The sequence below is a fragment of the Athene noctua genome, chromosome 12 (assembly GCF_965140245.1).
Source record: "Athene noctua chromosome 12, bAthNoc1.hap1.1, whole genome shotgun sequence".
NCBI lineage: Eukaryota > Metazoa > Chordata > Aves > Strigiformes > Strigidae > Athene > Athene noctua.
In genome coordinates this window covers 20993442-21011646 of record NC_134048.1, presented here as the reverse complement: position 1 = coordinate 21011646, position 18205 = coordinate 20993442, and positions in this window count along the sequence as shown.

Sequence of the window (18205 nt, the reverse complement as noted above, 5' to 3'; positions counted from 1 at the left end):
AACCCTGGTTGAACTCCATCTCCTGCCCTGTCTCAGCAGCATCGCCAACTCGCCGCTCTCCAGAGCTGGCAGGGGAGCCCAGTGATGCTGAGGAACCCTGACCCCCCCCTTCATGTACCTCCCTAAATCCAGGGCAGCCAGCTCCATGCTCCTGCACCTCCCCAGCTCTTCCCCACCTGCACACGTGCTGCTGGTGGTGCAGGATGCTGAGGGCCATGGTGAGGGGATGCACAGGCTCCCTGACCGAGCTGGAACTTCACCAGTAAATTTATACAGCAGAGATTTAATGACAGGCGCTGGATTTGGGCCAGGAAACTCAGCCTAAGGCACCTTTTCTTGTGAAAAGCATCATCAGCGCTGCTCTGAACACACCTAGCCGGAGTGTGGGGTTTGGGTCTTTTCTAGGTGATGGCATTGCTGGAGCTGTGCTGCTCTGTGACGATACAGTCCAGGGATGTGTCCAGGTTTGGGCGCCTCAATACGAGACAGGTACCGAGGTGCTGGAGCGAGGGCAGAGGAGGGCAACGAGGCTGGGGAAGGGCTGGAGAATAAATCCTGTGAGGAGCCACTGAAGGAGCTGGGAGTGTTCAGTGTGAGGAGGAGGAGGCTGAGGGGAGCCCTCATCCCTCTCTGCAGCTCCTGACAGGACATTGCAGAGAGGCTGGGGCTGGGCTCTGCTCCCAGGGGATCAGGGACAGAACAAGAGGGAACGGCTGGAAACTGCCACAGGGGGGGGTCAGGCTGGGCAGGAGGAGAAAATGTTTCCCAGCAAGAGTGGTCCGAGAGTGGAACAGGCTGCCCAGGGAGGGGGGAGTCCCCATCCCTGGGGGTGTTCAAGGGCCGTTGGGATGAGCTGTGGGGGATGTGGGGTAGAGTCGGGCTGAGGGTTGGACTCGATGCCGAGGGTCTTCTCCAGCCTGAATGGTTTTGTGATTCGGCTGGAGCCGCTGCCCAAAATGCAGCTTCCTCCACTGTGCTGGCTTCTCCTCGGGGTCAGCTTGGTGCCTTATCCCCGTGTACCTGCAAGGTCACACCCCAAAGCAGGACAGTGCTGCTCCTGCAAGATAATCGTGTTTCCTCGTTCACTATGAGGTTCAGCTCATGGCTGGCAGCCACCCGGTTATATATTCCCATTCCCCTGGAGTGTTTGGGGTATTTTTGCTCAAAGGCTGATTGTAGCTTGAAGTATTTGGATAATCCATTGTGAAACAGCCTTCTCCTTGCAGGTATTGATTTAACTCAGTGTGTCTCCCCACCAACCCAGTCCATGGTGTGTGGGAAACGCCGTCCCTGGGAGAGCCTCTGATGGTGCTCCACGGCCACAGGAAATTAAAAAGCAAAAACTCAAGGCTGAGAGAACAGAGTAGGAGAGATGCCTGCAGCATGCTCTGTGGTTGGGATCACTGCTCGGGTCCTGCGAGGCTGGAGATCACACCTTCACAGGACCGTCTCTGAAACAGGGCCAGCGAATAATCCTTTCCTTTCCCCAAAATGGGAGCTCAGGTCCAGTAAACTGCAAAAATCATATTGAAAGGGGCGGCGTTGGCATCGGATGTGCTCCAGGGCTCTGGGGATGGGGTCCCACAGGCAGCTCTGCAGGAAAGGGTTAGAAAACAAATTCTATCTTGGTTTTGTGAGTTACAGCTCAGTCTGACTGTGCCGGGATCCCTCCTGCCCTTCCTCCTCCTCCCAGCTGCCCCTGTCAGCCGCGATGTGGTGGTGGAGTGGCTGAAGAAGAGGAGGGTTTTCTGTTAATTAACCTCTCTCATCAGGGGCAGTTTGGACATGAGAAGGCTCATGAGGATATGTCCTCACCCAGCTGTTTCTTGAGCTTGGAAGGACAGACTGATGTCTTTACTTTTCAGATGCTTCCCCGTTGCCTGGGACACATTCCTGGCTCCGGGATGGGGCTGGAGGGATCACAGCATCCCTTGGGATGTGTCCAGCTGTGCTGGTGGCCACTGGCTCTGCCTCAGTCCCACCTGGAGCCCTGGGGCTTCAGCAGCATGAAACCACAGGGCAGGTCCTGTTGGACTGGAGTTTTGGTTTGGTTTATGTCCCCCAGATGGTTTGGCCCTGGGTCAGGGCTGTTTGCAGCATCCCCAGTTTTCAGTGATGAGCACAATTCCTGGGTTTGCCCCGATCCCTGCTCCAGCACTGCCTTCGTGCTCAGCCTCTCAACCTGCCAGGTCCTCAGCCCCACTCTGACTTTCTGTCGTCCATGAGTGCTTTTCAATCACACAGAACAAGATTTTGAAAACCTCCCACTTTCTGCAGCTTCTTAAAGGTGTGTGCATCTCCTCTGGCCTTTTCAGCCTCACGTTAATGAAGGGATTGCCAATAAACTGAAGCTAATGAGTTCTTCTGCATGAGCCAGTTTCAGTTTTTCACAATTGTATGCTCCAAGAAACAAATATTTGTGGTTTACTCAGGATTAGCCAAACATGTGTGTGTCCTGGAACAAGTGCTCGCAGAGCGTCCAGACTAGCAAGCACCGAGATGGTGACTAATTGAAATAAATTGGCAATTGTTAATACTCTTTCTCCTGAAGAACCGAGGCAAGAAGCGAAAGTGGATGTGAGTTACCCCGCTGACATCAAAGGCCCTGTTTACATAAGCGCTGCTCGTGCTGGAGATCTGTTGCGGAGTTGGACCCTTTGGTGAGGAGCTGACAACTCGTTTGCAAATGAACTTTGGAAAGAGTCCAGGCACGGCTGCCAGCGGCCCTCTGGTTAGAGCCAGGCCAGCCTGCGCAGGCTGCGGCAACGCTGGAGCCCGGCGAAGGGTCCCCAGAAAGAGCAGAGGTCTGTGCTTGGGCTCCTGCCCCCTTTCCAGACCGGTGGTGGGTGCATGAAGGAGGATTACCCCCCCCGAACTCAAATTCACACCCCCCGTAGGAGCGCTCGGCATTTTTTTGCTGTTAGATGCTGGTGCCAGGGTGACGTGATGCTCCTCTGCAGGGCCGGCTGCTCCCTCCTCGGTACAGAGACGGGCCGTGTCCCCGGGGTGCCCAGTGCCCACGCAGCATCATCCCGGCTCATCTCCTCCCCCAGGGAGGAGCGGGTCTCTGCCTAAACCGCTCAGCAACGCAAACCCAGTAAATTAAGAATAGCCAGCGTCTGCTTGTTATACTGCTAATGCAGAAATTTTATGTGTCCAGGTCTTGGGCCCTGCACTTACCCGTGTGGTTTCTTCTTCTGGAAGTGACCTCATAAGGGGGTAACATCAAGGAGCAAGTTCCACTGTCCCACTTGGGGAATCTAAGGAGCACCCAGCTGTTTCATGGAGCCATCAGGGAAGTGGCGCATGGACCATCCAGACCCTTCCCAGAATGGATGATTCACCTCCAGTTTTCCAGTGTCTGATGGAGGCCGTGCTCCTTTCTCCTGGCTCAGGTACACACGGAGCAAAGCCCTTTCAGTGTGGAGCTACCCCACAGGTGATACTGAAGCTGCAGCACCTGCTGGTTCAGGTCCAGTTCAGCCTGGGTGAAGGGAGGACTCAGACAAGATCAGGATCTCCAGTTAGGTCTGGCCGCTTGGATCATGGGAAAACCAACAAAAGGCAGCAGACAGAAAGAGCTCCCGCCAGCTCTGCCATCGTGTCTAACAGGAGAAAGGACACCACGTTCTGTGCCGCCCGCGCAGGCTGCTCAGGCAGCTGCAAATTCACGATGCTCATGAGCTGCATCATCTCCATCAAGGCCATCTCCGTGGGTGTGCTGAGGGACGTTTTTCGAGGTGAGGCGTGGTGGCCAGGAGGGGAGGGATGGAGGGGATGGGGGTCCAGCCCCTGCAGCCACTCAGGGCTCTCCCATGTCACTGTTGAGACCAGCCCAGGGCGTGGATGAAATGCATTTCAGCTTCAAATCCCTTCACTTATTTAATAATTATCGTTCTTAAATACAATTGTTCGGTCCTTTCCGTGGCAGCCCGTTCCCCCCTCGCGGTTTTAGCACAGTTGGTTTAAGCACCCTTTTAATACTCAATTTTCACATTGAAAAACCTCTCTTGGTCACACTCCTTGATTTCCTTGTCTTACACAAGCCAGCTACTGTACGCAAACCTCTGAGCCTTAATTATATATCCCAGTAATATATAGCCAGGCCTGGATAATGTCAAGAAACCCAGTCACAAGTGTTGGAGGTTTCCGAGAGCTCTGGCTGCAGGACCAGGCTCCATGCAGGGAAGCGTGCCCGGCTCCGAGGGGCCGAGGGGGTGTGTGATGTATTGGGATGTGGCCAGGACCCTCCCGTGCTGGGCAGTGGCCCATGATGATGCTTGCGGCGGGGTGAGCTTGGCTCACGTTTGAAATGGTCGCTGTGGGCAGAGGGATGGTTTTGGGGCCATTTAATATGAAAGTGGTGGCTTTGTGTGAAGGGTTTGGCAGCCACAGGCAGCTGCCTGGGCTCACCTCCTCCTCCCTCCAGGTCATAGATGCTTTCTTCATCACTATTTACACCACGAGCTTTTGCTGAAACTGTAGGTGAATCCGCTGCCTACTAGAAGAGCAGCTACAACATCTTGGATGACACCATCCTCCTCATTTCCTTCCTCCCACGCTCTTGCTGGTGGACACGGTTACATGCACCCACCTGGAGGGGACAATCAAAGGTCTCCAGACCCTCTGCATGCTCAAATTCATCAAGTGCAGCAGCAGGATGAGGGTAAAGCACAGCTTGCTAGTTAAGTCACAGCAGAGAGGGGGGATCCCAAGCCCAGGAGCAGGGGGAGGCTTTGCTGTACCCAGATGTTAGGGGCCACCTGGCCTGAGAGGGGCTGATGCTTGTGGTAGCTCATGAACAAAGGCAAAACCTAATAATTCCTGATTTTTTTAAGAAGCCCATGGCTTGTCCATTGTTTTCCTCGCCCTGTTTCTCCTTCCCCCAAGGAGAGGATTTTCTTTTTTACTGTAACAGAGTAGACACAAAAAAACCCCCAACCCTATAAAACATAGGTCATGTCCTATTCTTGGTCTGGGTGTATTTTTCTCTCCAGCACACCATCTCCTACTTAGTTTTCTCCTGACAACTCTGGAGGTTTGTTTTTCAGCAAAGAGCTTATGTGGGCAATGAATGCTCAGCCAGCATTTCTGCGTGTAATTAATTGGCTGGGTAGCCCACCAGAAGTGGGATGTTTATGGGCACAGGGCTCTTATAATGTTCACTTCTGAGCCTTCATTCCTCTAGTTTGGATCGTAAACTTCACTTATCACCAGACTTTTATATGTTAATTATTCTGTGTCGCTGGGAGAAGGGAGGACATGTAGAAGCGCATGAAATAATGAATGGTTTAGGCATGGGGGATCAGATGCTCCACTTCGGTCTGGCTGATTGTAAGAGAGCAAATTGATGCATGGCAAAATGGGGAGATGTTTAAATCAGGGTAAATGTGTGTTAGTTGGTTTGAGCCTCATGCTATGTGCTTGTGGCACTCATTGCCAGGAGATGCCTCATCTGGGGACCACAAGGAAGAAAACCCGTAGGATAAGATTTGGCACCGTTCCCCCCTGAGACGCTTAAAATGTTGAGGTGCTTTGAAAAAAATCCCACTCAACACAACTCTGCAAGTTTAAGAGCCTAAATGCCTTTGAAAATCCAGGCTGTGCAACACTAGATTTTGATGGAAGTCGGTGGGACTTAACACCTAAGGGACTGGGGCCACTGGGAAATTGCATCCTGGCTTTGGGTGAGAATGCCTAGAATGGCATTACTGGGGGAAAAAATACCAAAGAGGAAAATTCTCTCACAGTCCCTTCCTGTTCCAGGGATGCTATAAATATCCTGCAAAGCCCTGCCGCGTCGCTGTCTTCCAGCTCCAGGGGGGTTTGGTTCTTGCCTTTACGTCCTGACCTGAAGGGACAAGTGCCCTGAGCCACTTGGCATCCCAAGAGACAACACCTCTTTGCCTAAAATTTGTTTTCAAGTGTGATAGGGCTGTCTAAACGCATTTTGCTGAAGGTGCAGGAGGCTGTTTATGCCTCTGTGTGTATGGTAATTTATTAATTGAAGCCTAAATTAGCCCTCAACAGGTTAGCAGTATTTAATACGGAGAGCTCAAACACGCAACACATTCTTGGCACGTTTCCCTTTATTAATTAAAAACCTCTTTAAAACACTCTGCCTTCCACCTTGGAGCAATAAATTTCCACCTTGAGGAAATAATTTCCTTGTTGTATTCCATACAGAGACGTTCTGTTAGCTGCAATCCCTGTTTTAGTGTAGGCCCCATTCATCCTTATTTCAATTTCAAAATAAACTTTGAAAATGCCAGGTTGTTCTCCTAAAGAAAAAAAAAAAAAAAGAAAAGAAAAAAAATAATCAACTTTTCTACTTTTTAAAAAGTATATTTGGGATTAATTCCGATGTAGTTTACTACCTGTGCAGACTGCAAACCACAAAGCTCCTTCTTAATAAAAGCTCATAGGACTCCCCAGCGGTTCCTGAAGCAGCCGGAGGAGCCTTGGCAATCGAAAACGTGGTGATGGTCCTACACGAGGCGCTCGCCAGCCTGCAGTTGCCGGGAGTGTTTTACAGCTCTCCTGTCACCCCCAGCTCTGGGTGGCTACATTTCTTTATGACCACGTGCCACAGCCCAAACCTGCCCAACACCATGACATAACCTGGCAAAAATGTCACCTGATTTTGGGGGTTGAATGGCTTTTGTTCCCTTGCTAGTCCCAGGCTGCGCCTGACGGAGAGACCTACGTGTGCAGGGAGGCAGGAAAACCCTCTGCTGGTTCCTCCAGAAATTTTTTCCAGACTCGGTGGGTTTAGGGCTGGTCTAGTGTGGGTTTTCTGAGATGATTTTTGCAGACAACAATGCAGCTGCACGTGTTGTCTCAGCGTTGGATGCTGCCCTTCCTGCTGCCCCATGCAGGGGTACCCTGGACTATCCCGCGGTGGGATGATTATCTGGAGCAGGCACGACTTGCAGAAGCAGGGAGTTGCTGCAGGAGTCCTCAACCCACCTGAACAAGCTCGGGATGTTGGCAGCCAGAGGAGAGTGGGAAGAGCCCCTTGCTCCAGCTCTGCACAAACATCCCCTCCAGGCTGTACCACCCCAGCAGCTCAGCTGGATGCAGTTCAGAGCTTTAACCTGAGATGCTGTCGACAGTCAGAGATGATGGATGGACAGTCCCTGAATGGGTGCGCAGTGAAAGACCCCCCCAGCACTATCAGGCACAGTGTTACTGGGGGGAGCAGCCAGCCCGTGCTGCTGCTGCTCTCCAGGATAATGTAACACGGATGCAAGAGACTGCATGTAGATGTCTGTGATTCGGAGTTAATGGGAAAGTTTGTATTTGCCTAAAAGTCATTACCAAAGATAAGCTCCGTTCACCACACCGGCACTCCCATCAACTCCCAGGAGTGTCTTTTGTATATGTTGGTGTCATGTGTGGGTCTTTCTAAGAAGGGAGATGGTCTCAGAAGCAGTATCACGTCCCTTCCTGGTGACACCAGGCTTTGCACGGAGCTTGCCCGAGCTGAGCAGCCACAGAGGGATGGAGAGATGACTGTGGACTCCTGTCTCCCATCCTGGCCCATCCTGCACAGCAGGGGAGGAGCAGCCGGACAGTGAGGGCAGCAGAGACACTGTTCTACCTCCAGTTTGTACTCAGACCCCAAGGCATGAGGGTTAATAGCACTGCTCGGTTTTATTCAACTAATTTCTTAATGCAGAAGCTTGGGAACAGCTGTATCCTTTAGCAACAGGAATCCGTTACTCCGTCAGTAAGCTGTCCATATCCCAAAAGGCAGTGAGAAGCCCCTGTGTGCCACATGTGATGCTTCTGGGACCAAGCAGCCCTTGGTCTTGCCACTGTGCAACACTTACTCCCACTAAACCCTACAAGGGCCATTTCCCAGCCCAGGAGGCTGATACACAGCCACAGCCTCGGGATTTTGTCATGCTCCCATGCCGCATGGTGGTTGCCTCTTTCCTCTCCTTAATTCCCAGTACAACCACGCGGATGCACTCCAGGGAGCTGGTTCAGAGGTAGCTCAGGGAGACTGTCACCTCCCACATCTCCAGCCCTGTTTCTGGGGGATCCTCTTCATCCCCACCGAGCATCTTCCTCACACACGGAGCACAGGTTTGCTTTTCCTTTTGCAGGTTTTCACAGAGACTCTTGGCCAGACAGTGATGTATGCCCTCAGCCTGATGTTCCTGCTGTTGTGTTTGCTGTTCTGGGGCATGGATGGTACGGAGATCCCAGACCTAGAGACACTGAAAACTGTCTCTTCACGCTCTTCAGTAACCATCAGTACAGCACCATTTTCTAGTCTGTCTCAGCCAAACAACAAACTGCAGATTTTGGAGAGCTGCTGAAGAAACCCTTTGGTTACGCTGTGACTTCATTAGGGAGTGCGTGAGCTGCTCGGCAGTGAACTCGTATTCCAGATCCCTGGGAAAATCTGCTTTGATAGACAAACTTCCCTATGCAGTATTGCAAATTCAGAGGGGAAAATCTCCAAAGCTAAAAGCAAAGAGATCTGTGCTAGTTGGTTTAAATGCGGACCTCTGAGGAACAGAGAAACTGTGCTCAGCTTTAAAAAAGAAAGAAAAGTAAGAGGAAGATCTCATATGGCTTGAGAGTTATGCTGTGGTTTGGAACTAACTCTCTGGTCTGCTTAAATGCATTTGCAGGTTGATGGTTGGACAGACTTACAGCGCGAGATGGATCGTTATGGGTTTACGAGCAGCCACGTGTTCATAGTCGTGTTCATCTTGCTGGGCAACTTCATTTTCTTCAATCTGCTGTTTGCACTTGTGATTACCAAAACCCAGGTCGTGTGAGCTCTGTGCACTGAGTGTGTGTGCGTGTGCATGTTGGGGGGGGGGTGGGGGGGTGGGGGGTGGTTTAGGGGGGTGCTACCAGTTAACAGGCTCTGGTTGGAAAGCTGGTGCTTGGCTGCTGGTAGAATTTGGCTTCTGGTGCAGCTAAAAACGCTCCGCATACACAAGTCCCCAGTTCCTGAGCAGCATAATTGTATCTTTCCCCATAGTCCCCTTTTTGGGTCATCTCTACAGTCCTACTTTAACTATTTTTCCACAGCTGCCAAAGCTCCCGTTACTCCAGCACAGCCAGCCCCCAGGTCCCCTGGGTGCACACTTTGCACCCGGGTCCTCTCAGCCATGACCCATTTTTGCCTCCTTTTAACCCAGGGCTGCCTTCGTGGTCTTGTAGCTGCCTCCAGCCCTTCTGCAGTGAGCCTCTGCATGGATCCAGGGCCAGGGTCAGCTGGGTGTGCTGGGGAATATGGCAAATCCTATGGGAGAGGCATTTGCTCCCCAGCAGCTCTCAGCTGCCAGCCCCAAGGTGGTCCCGCTTCACACCTCATGCTGCTGCACGGGGCTGGGGCTGGACCAGGGGGTTTTTTGAAGCCCAAGTCTCCTTGACTGATCTCATGACCCACCAGCTGTGAGCGGTGCTCGGGGATTCACTCACATCCCTGTGGTTTGGCATTGACAGGGCTTGACTCAAGAAGTGTGAACGGGACTGCAAAGCGGCAACGGCGGCTGCTGTTTGGGCCAAGAAATAGAAGATCCTGAAAAAGCAGAAGAAGAACGTGAGCAGCCGAGTCATGCTTGAGCGGGTGGGCTGTGGCCAGCCACGGGTGGCTAACACTGGCTGCAAATGTCAGACGTTGTTTAACAGGGCAAGACGTTGAACTGCTTCTAAGTGGAGGAAAAATTTCCTTTTCTTTCCTTGCTCATTTTTGTAATAATCCACCCTGATCCTATATGCCTTTTTGGTAGGCTCATTGTGTGTGCAGCCGTTGGCACATAGTGGTTGAAGTATTATAAAGGTGGATAAAAACTCTTAATCGTTTTTCATGTGTTTTGTCTGAGTTTTTCAAGTTCAAAGAGAAATTTAAAAAGAAATCCTTTTAGGTCATGTCAAGTCAAGAGCCCTGTCCAGAAATGGCTTGGACTTGCTTTCTGCGAGGGTTCGAGGGAGGTCATGCTCCTTCCCATGCTCTCGCAGCCCATTGATGCGACGTATCCAAAATGCTACTACAGGTTCAAAACCCATCCTGCAGTGTCTGTAGGAGAGCTGTGCACTGCTTGATAAAGGGCTTTTGCAAAGCTGACTTGAAATAAATGCGCTAAAGCTGTCACTGAAATGTAAATGATTAGAGCAATGTGACTCCCTGTTTCCCCCAACTCTTCTTGTGCTCGTTCTTGCTTTTAGCAAAAGTAATTTAAAAATAATCAGTTCAGGATGGCTTGCTTGAGAGTGTTCTTTCCTTTGGGCCAGAAAATCACTTGTTTAAGTACTAGACAGTGACTGATTTGGGTCAGTGGTCTGGGTCCCAACCCAAGGGGAGGGTTGGGGGTCCCTGCAGCGCTGCAGAACCTGCCTGCCTGGGTGGGTGCTGGGGAGAACCCCAGGCTGCCTCCCCTGGGACAAGCATCCCCATCCCGTCAGCTCCCGTCAGGGAGCTGCTGCACTGCCTGGTATGTCTGGCTGCTCCAGAAGTGCATTGGGGATGGGGGTCACACACAACCCCGTTTCCAGCCTGCAGCCAGCGCGAAGCCTGTGGAGGGGTCTGCAGGGTGACAGTCTCAAGTGTCACCTCCTTCTTACTAAGAGTTGTTTCTTCCCAGGCTTGTTCTTTTTCACAGCATAAAATTACTCCAGGTAAAGATTTCAGGGAGCTGCTGGATGACATCAAAAAGAATTTGTCCTACATTGATATCATCATTATGGAGGGTTTTTGTTTCACCATCCCATTTATTGATCTGTATTTGCCATTCCCAGACCTTCAGGGTAATACTCCACAGTAACAGTGGAGCAGATGACTACAAGAAGCTCCAAGTTGCAAAAACAGATGCCCTCTTGATATATTGAATTATTTTCTTGGAATAAATGGACATTTTGAGGCTGTTCTCTTTAGGGAAAATGCTTCTGGTGTCAGCACGAGCAGTGCTGAGAGTCGAGGAAGGTACCTACATATGGCATGTGCTAGAAACAGGTTTCCTCCCTGTCAGGAGGACTAGCACCATTTGTCAGCACCATGTAGTGTCGTACTGGGATCGGTGTCCATCACAAATGGGCTCAGTTTCCTGCTGGCAAATTCACTGTTCTTCATCTCTTCTTCGTTGTGTCCCTGGGGTTCACAGAGCCCTGGGTATCCCCTGGGTGCACGGCCCCAAGAGAGGCTCCATCCACCTGCTCTGGCTCCCATGTTTCACCCCTCAGCATCCCTGGGGGAGAGGTGAGAGCACATCCCAGATTTATGGAGGCAGTGGGGTTGGAGGATGTGTTTGCACCCAAGGTTGAGAGGTGAGGAGGCGGGAGAGGAGGACTTGCCTTCTTATTACGGCAGCAGTCCCACCTGACCTGTGCTTTGCCTCAGCAATGGACTTCTCTGGATCTTGTTTAGGGAACGACTAACCCCAGGCAGTGACTTTAAACCATGTAACCAGAAAAACCTCCCACAAATCCCCCAGATGGAGACTGCTGAGTTTTACATGTCTTAGGTTAACCTTAATGTGATCCAAGCCTATGATCACAGCTTGGTACCTATTGTTTAAAAAAACCACGGCCTGGCCTGGAGTCCAGGAAAAATTCCATGGATTTCAAAAATTCCCTTTTGCCTCGTTTCCCAGGTGACTGCGGTTACTCTCAGGAGTCTCTGTATTATTTTCCCCCTGTACTTTGAACCCCCTGATCAGGACTAGTGCTTCTGAAACATTTTGCTGTGCACATGGCACACGTTGCAGAGCCAGTCCTGTGTTGCGCTTCTGCCGTTCTCCACTGATCTTCTGGGAGAAAAATATTTACAAGGATTTTAAAAAAAAGAAATCTGCAGAGCCAGGGGGCTCAATGTCATGAAAAATACTGGGGATGTTTCCATTGCTCCTCGGCCTGCCGGGTGAATGGAGGGGTGCTTGTGGAGGGTGCAGTTCTCTGTATGCCTTAGACATGGCGCTTCCCATTTTTGCAAGGTATTTGAGGATCTTTTCACCATGCTCTTCTCTCACTGTAGGTTGCAACGTCATTATTATCAACGTATTGGCATATTGAGAGAGATTGTGGGAGTCATAAAAGAAAAATCTTTGCCAGATCATGAGAAGATGAAAAGTTAAAAGCTCTTTAGGCAGAACATGATCCTTGTTACCTGTCAGAGCTCTACCTACAATCTCCTCTTCAAACCTTCATTAAACTAAGACAGAAACATTTATGATTAAAAATAATTCAGAAAATATCTGTTCTCCTTTCTGCTCGCTGACCGGGTGGATGTGCAGCCGCTGGTGCTGGTCCCACGCTGCAGGCAGCCGCTGAGGGAGGGAGGCACATCGCTGTTGGGAGCTGGCGAAACTGTGGGCTGGGAAAGGATCACAGCCCGGGTCCTTTTCCTGGAAACCTTGTGGCAAGGCTGGGACTAGAGCCCAGGCTCTCCCTGCCAGCTCCCTCTTTCGAAGATCGAGCAGCGAAGGGGCTGCTCTGAGTCAGAGCGAACTGACCCGCGGTATGGAAATGGATTATGGTATCTCTGAACGAAGCAGCTCGTTTCTGTGCTCTGATGCTGATTAACATCTTGCAATAACCCGCTTGGGTTCATCTGGCAGTTTTAAAGCAAACACACCCACACAGCTTTGGGTAATTGGAGAAGGAAAGAGGAGACCTGCGGAGCAGCAGCCCTTCCTCCGCACGGCACGGGATGTACCGGTACAGAGACACGGCCCAAAGCCCGGGCACGATGGCCGTGATGGCGATGGGCCATCTGCCTGAGATGACAAGGAACGAGCCACCCTGACCCCTTCCTGGTCGTGCAGGCAACGGAGATTAGCAGAGCTGGACTGACTGCTCAGCTCCACTTTGCCCCCACACCGTCCCCCACGAGCACCCTACGGCAGGAACGGAGTGCTGGGGATGATGAAAGGGAGGAAAGTGCCTGGGGTGGGGCTGGGTTTGGGCGTCTGGCTCTCTCCAGGCTGGATGAGGTGGGGAGAGGAGTGAGTGCCTTGTGGCGGGGACACTGGGAGCTCATGGCTGCTCTTCACAGAATCCCTGAATCATCTGGGTTGGAAAAGCCCTTGGAGCTCCTCCAGCCCACCATGAGCCTCCCCCTGACCGTTCCCAACTCCCCCAGATCCCTCAGCGCTGGCTCAGCCCGACTCTTCAACCCCTCCAGGGATCCCGGGGACTCCCCCCTGCCCTGGGCAGCCCATTCCAACGCCCAACAGCCCCTTCTGCACAGAAATCCTTCCTCAGAGCCAGCCTGACCCTGCCCTGGGCAGCTTGAGGCCATTCCCTCGGGGCCTGGCGCTGGGGCCTTGGCTCCAGAGACTCATCCCCCCTCTCTGCCCCCTCCTGGCAGGGAGTTGCCGAGGGCCAGGAGGTCTCCCCTCAGCCTTCTCTTCTCCAGACTGAACCCCCCCAGTTCCCTCAGCCGCTCCCCAGCGGATCTGTGCTCCAGAAATGCCTGTGGCAAGCAGGCGGGCTCAAGCCTTTGACAGCCTGGACATGAGGCTGCCACAAGTTTTGCCTTTGGTGGCACTGCTGGTATAAAATCAGGCGTTGAGTTTTTCTCAATCGTGACAGTTTTTCTCTGACCATTCCTTGTGATTCTGCACAATTGCGCAATCAGTGGCAGTTCAGGGGGAACATCTAGAAAATACCCTTTTCACTGCTACGCTACGGCACGAGCAGTATCTAAGCAAAATTATTGACACATCCCTACGGAAAGGGGTGGGTTGATTTTGCAGAGCTCTTTCTGTCGCTGCCATGGCCCTGCCCGCATCTCAGAGCTCATCTCCATGGTTCTCCAAAACTTGCCTTTCTAATACCAGCCCTGGGTCGCCTTTTGCAGTGGCCCAAAGCCTCCGCCCGAGCCGGCTGGCGTGAGGGGGCTGAGAGCTGCTAAACAGGAGCCTCTCGTAAAAGGGCTAAGGGGGAAGAAACCAATGACACAAGCTCCTGCTCAATTTGTTTTTCATGTTCTCATTTGTAATAATTTTGTGTTTTATGAGGGATACTTCCTAAAACTTCCCCAACATGATGGAAACACATGTGGTGCTCTTAAATACATGATGTGACCCTTCTGGTGGAGAGATAAGATGAAAACCTGCTTTTCTCTGGCAGCTCCACGGATACGGTCCAGTGAGCTGGACAATCAGCGAGGCGTGGGGTACCCAACCTTCCCCCAGCTATGCCCACACTGTTCACCTCTCCAGAAATACCACCCGCATATCTTTGCATGCACAATCTCCAGGAGGATTTTCTTACTAATTCATTATTTAAACCTTTGTACCTTTTTTTGTTTGTTTGTTTTGCTAGGGTTAACCTAGCTCTGCGCACATGCGTGTCCATGTGTCACCTGTGGGTGACACGGAAAGCATCGCTTGGAATTTTATCTGATGTGCAGATTTGCTCCTGTTCTCACTTCAAGGACAGAGCCCAACTGGGGGAAGCAAACACCAAGCCTAGAAATGTTTTTTTGAGGGCTTGAAAGCTAATAATGCCAAGGTTAAAGGACCTTTGCTTATTTGAATTAGCAAATCCCTCTACAAAGGGTATGACTGAGATATCAGCATCACCGGTTGTATTTAGGCCACGCCGCAGTAGGTGTCACTGAACTGGGACAATTCCTGCAGTATTTGTGTTCAGGTGAGTGACGAGGGTCACCTCGCCCATCAGCCAGGACCGCTGGCATCCCCTTCCCCTCAGGGGTGGGTGCAGAGGGTCCCCGAAAATGCAGGGCTGGCTCTCGCCACCAACACTGCACCTACAGCAGCACCCCGCCGGGCACAGGATGCAGGCTGTCAGTAATCCTGGTTTTCATTATTTTAATGGTAAGATAAAACTTTTGTGTAGTGTGAAAAACAATCCTAAGCCTCCCTGTGTTTATAGGAAGGGCTCAGACATGCTGAAAAAAATGGTGTGCAAGGGCTGGAGACTGCAGCAGCAACCAGTGTGAAAGGACACCAGTTATAAATGGTCTGGAGATAGTTTTTAACTGAAAATAAAATTTTAATGGCAGGGAAGTGCAACAGTGATGTTGGTGAGTAATTCAGGATGAATGCAGAAATAAGCAACCACAGGTAGCAACCACAAAGGCAGAGAGTGATAAAATCCTTTAATGCTGTTGATTTCTAATTTCCAGTTCCGAATGGCAAAGTGCTCTCTAGTTTTTCAGATTCCTTAAAATATTGTGGCCTTGCCTGATGGCCAGAAACATTGTTGCTTTGGAAGAAACCTCTCTGCCTCTTGTTTTGGCGCTGAAGATGGGCACATGAGCTCAAGAGCTGCAGAGGGCTGCGGCGAGGTGCGTGCTGTGGGTGGCAATTTGGGTGCAAAAAGCCTCAGTGCTGGGACCAGGAGTAGACAGGCTGTGGTAATGTCACCCGGGGATGTACAGCCCAGAGGCAGAGCAGCCTGTAAAATATCTAAAATTTCATGCAGGGAGGCTTGCTGGGAGGCAGGCAGCAGATGGGGGTGCTGGAGAAGTTGTCGGGGGGACACCTCCCCACCTCTGCTTCCTCGCCATGGGGCAGGGCTCTGCCCGGGATGGCTCCTGCCAGGGGGATTTGGGGGTTGTTTCTTTCCCATGAAAGCCTTTGCTTTGGCTTTCCATGGGGAACCCATCCTCGGACACTTCTGTGCATTTCCCACTTTGAGCTCCACTTTACGTCCCAACAAAAATTTTTCTTGCTACTTAATTTTCCCTGCACCTCTGCACACTTTGGAATGGGCTGACCTGGACCAAGAACGGCTGAAACACTTTGAGAAACACTCTGAATGTGTCGGGACATTGCTTGACCTCCTTGGGCAGGCTGGGCAGTGTGAAGCAGCCCTCTGGCCAGTGTCTTTGGGTTTGGGTGGTGCCAGCAGCCTCTCTGGTGCCCAACACGCGGTGTGAGTCTGCCCCGCGGCTTTGTCCTGGGCCAAATATGACATGGGGGTCCTTAACAAAGAGACCCCCACATGTTAATGAGGGAAATTAATGTACTTTGTGAGTTGGCTTCTCCTGCACTTTGGGCTGGTGTAGATTAGGACCAGGCCAAAAAAGTCAGGAGAGCTGCACCAGTGTAAACTGGACTTCATAAAACAAGAAGGAGAGGCCCCTTTTGTCAGGCTATGGCTTTTTCTCAGAAGCTAAATGATACATAATGTTTATATAGTGTTTTGCCTCTCCTAAATGCAGGCTAGACATTAATTGATTCCAGGTTTGCTCTGTGAAGTAGGTCAGCTCTTTCCATTTTGCAGATAAAGGAGCAGTGGGGATTGCCGAGGGGTGCACGGGGGTCAGCGCCAGCGCTGGGGCACCTATACAGATCGCTGCCCTCAGCATCGGACCACGCTGCTTCCCTAAATATACACCACTCCTGATGTATGTCAAAATCAGCTGTGACTCTGTAAACCCAGTTACATTAAGCCCGGTTCAAATGAAATCTGTTTATGTCTCCAACGCTCGCCGCTGGACAAAGCAAGACTTAACTAACCTAACGCTGTTTGTGTTCAAAGCCTCTTAAACCTCTGTCCTGACCATCTTGAAGTGAGATATAAAGTACTCTCTGGGACCTGGCTGGTGTCCAGGGAACTGCTTCAGTCTCCCCCTTCTCTCTTTTGCTCATGGGGCCGCTTAGAAAAAACATCGCATGTTTTAAACAGTGATGGAAAAAAATAATTTTAATTCATTTCTGTTTACATAGCGTTGGAAGCTTGTGAGGGTTTGTACAGACAATTATTAATGGTTTAAACTGGCGTGGTAAAAATGTTGCCTTGATCTGGGAACATGAGCTGGCTCGCGAGCCCCTGGTGCTGGTTTAGCCAAGAGTCGGCCCCGCAGGCTGCTGGGGGAGCTGGGGAGGGACGGACCTAATGGCTTGGTGGGTCCCACTGTTGCATTTCCTTTTGGCATCCTGGAAACAGCCTCCTGCCCATTCTGCTGATCCTAGAGCTACCAAAACCCAAGGCCTGGATCTGGGGAAACACCTGGCTCTTGCTGGTTGCCCCCACTCTTGGATTCTCAGCTTGGAGGTGTTGGGTGGGCAGATGGTGATGACGTGGGGTGTACCCAAGCTCAGAGCGAGCACTGCTCCTTCACTACGCTCTCAAAGCTGACCTGCAAAGCCTCTGCCTAACGTAATTTCATAAATTGGGTGCAGCTTTTTGGGAGAACGGCCCTTTAGTTTTGGTTTGGCCATTGTGTGGATCAGACTGTGCTCCTCCGAAGCGGGTGGAGTCGTGTCCAACTGCGCACCGGGCGGACGTGAGAGGGGAACAGAGTCCCATGCAAAGTGCCCTGGTCTCCTTCTGATGGGTGAAGGAGGTGGGGATGAGCAGGCACAGGCACACCTGCACCACGAGCCCGGCCCGTGTTACACGCATCCTCACACGCATCCATCAGGAGACTCAGACACGGTTTTACTGGTCTATCGCTCAGCGGGATCTTGCACCTATAAAACTGTTCTTAATTAATTCCTAAGTTACCAACCAGGGTGATGTTGATTTTGTTTTATAACCCCGTAGGACTTTGTCTATTTAGTATAAACCCCTGCCCACCATAACTTTTTGTCTATGTGTATTGGTGGATGACCACACACTGCACGCACATGTCCGGGGCTGGTTTTTTGACACCCATTGACCTGCTCTCCGAAGCTCCTGGTGTCATTTTTTGCTTTCCAGGCCATGCCCACCCCACTGCAACACTTCCACACTCAGAGCTGTGATGCTGCTGTGGGGCTCTAGCGGGTTGGCAGGTGCCTGCACGAGGGCTAACACAGCCCGGGAAGCGCCTGAGAGCCTGGTTTGGAGGGTGACAAGCTCCGCATCCTCCCTCCCAGTGTGGCCAGTTCACGCATGTACAGGGAGGAGGGATTGTCCCCTACAGCCGTGACACTGCCTGCCTCTGATCCGCTTTCACCCTGCTTTGCCAGCTGAGTTAGAAGCAATGGCTGCAGTGGCAAAGAAAATAATAGGGAAGATGATAGTTGGGAACTAAGACCATGCCAGCATCAGTTCCTGCAGCATCTAGACTCTGCTTTGAAGCTCTCCACTCAAAATGCTGCCTCTGTGATCCCTGGGGATTACCGTGTACCGTGGTACTCGTCCGAGTGCCAATATTACAAAAAGCATAAGCACACAATTTATCTGCCTACTTTGCAAGTCAGCCTTGCACAACAGGTTGTGGGGGCGCTTAAAGGCATGTTGGTGTTAGAGGCTGGATCACTGTTATTACTGACACCCT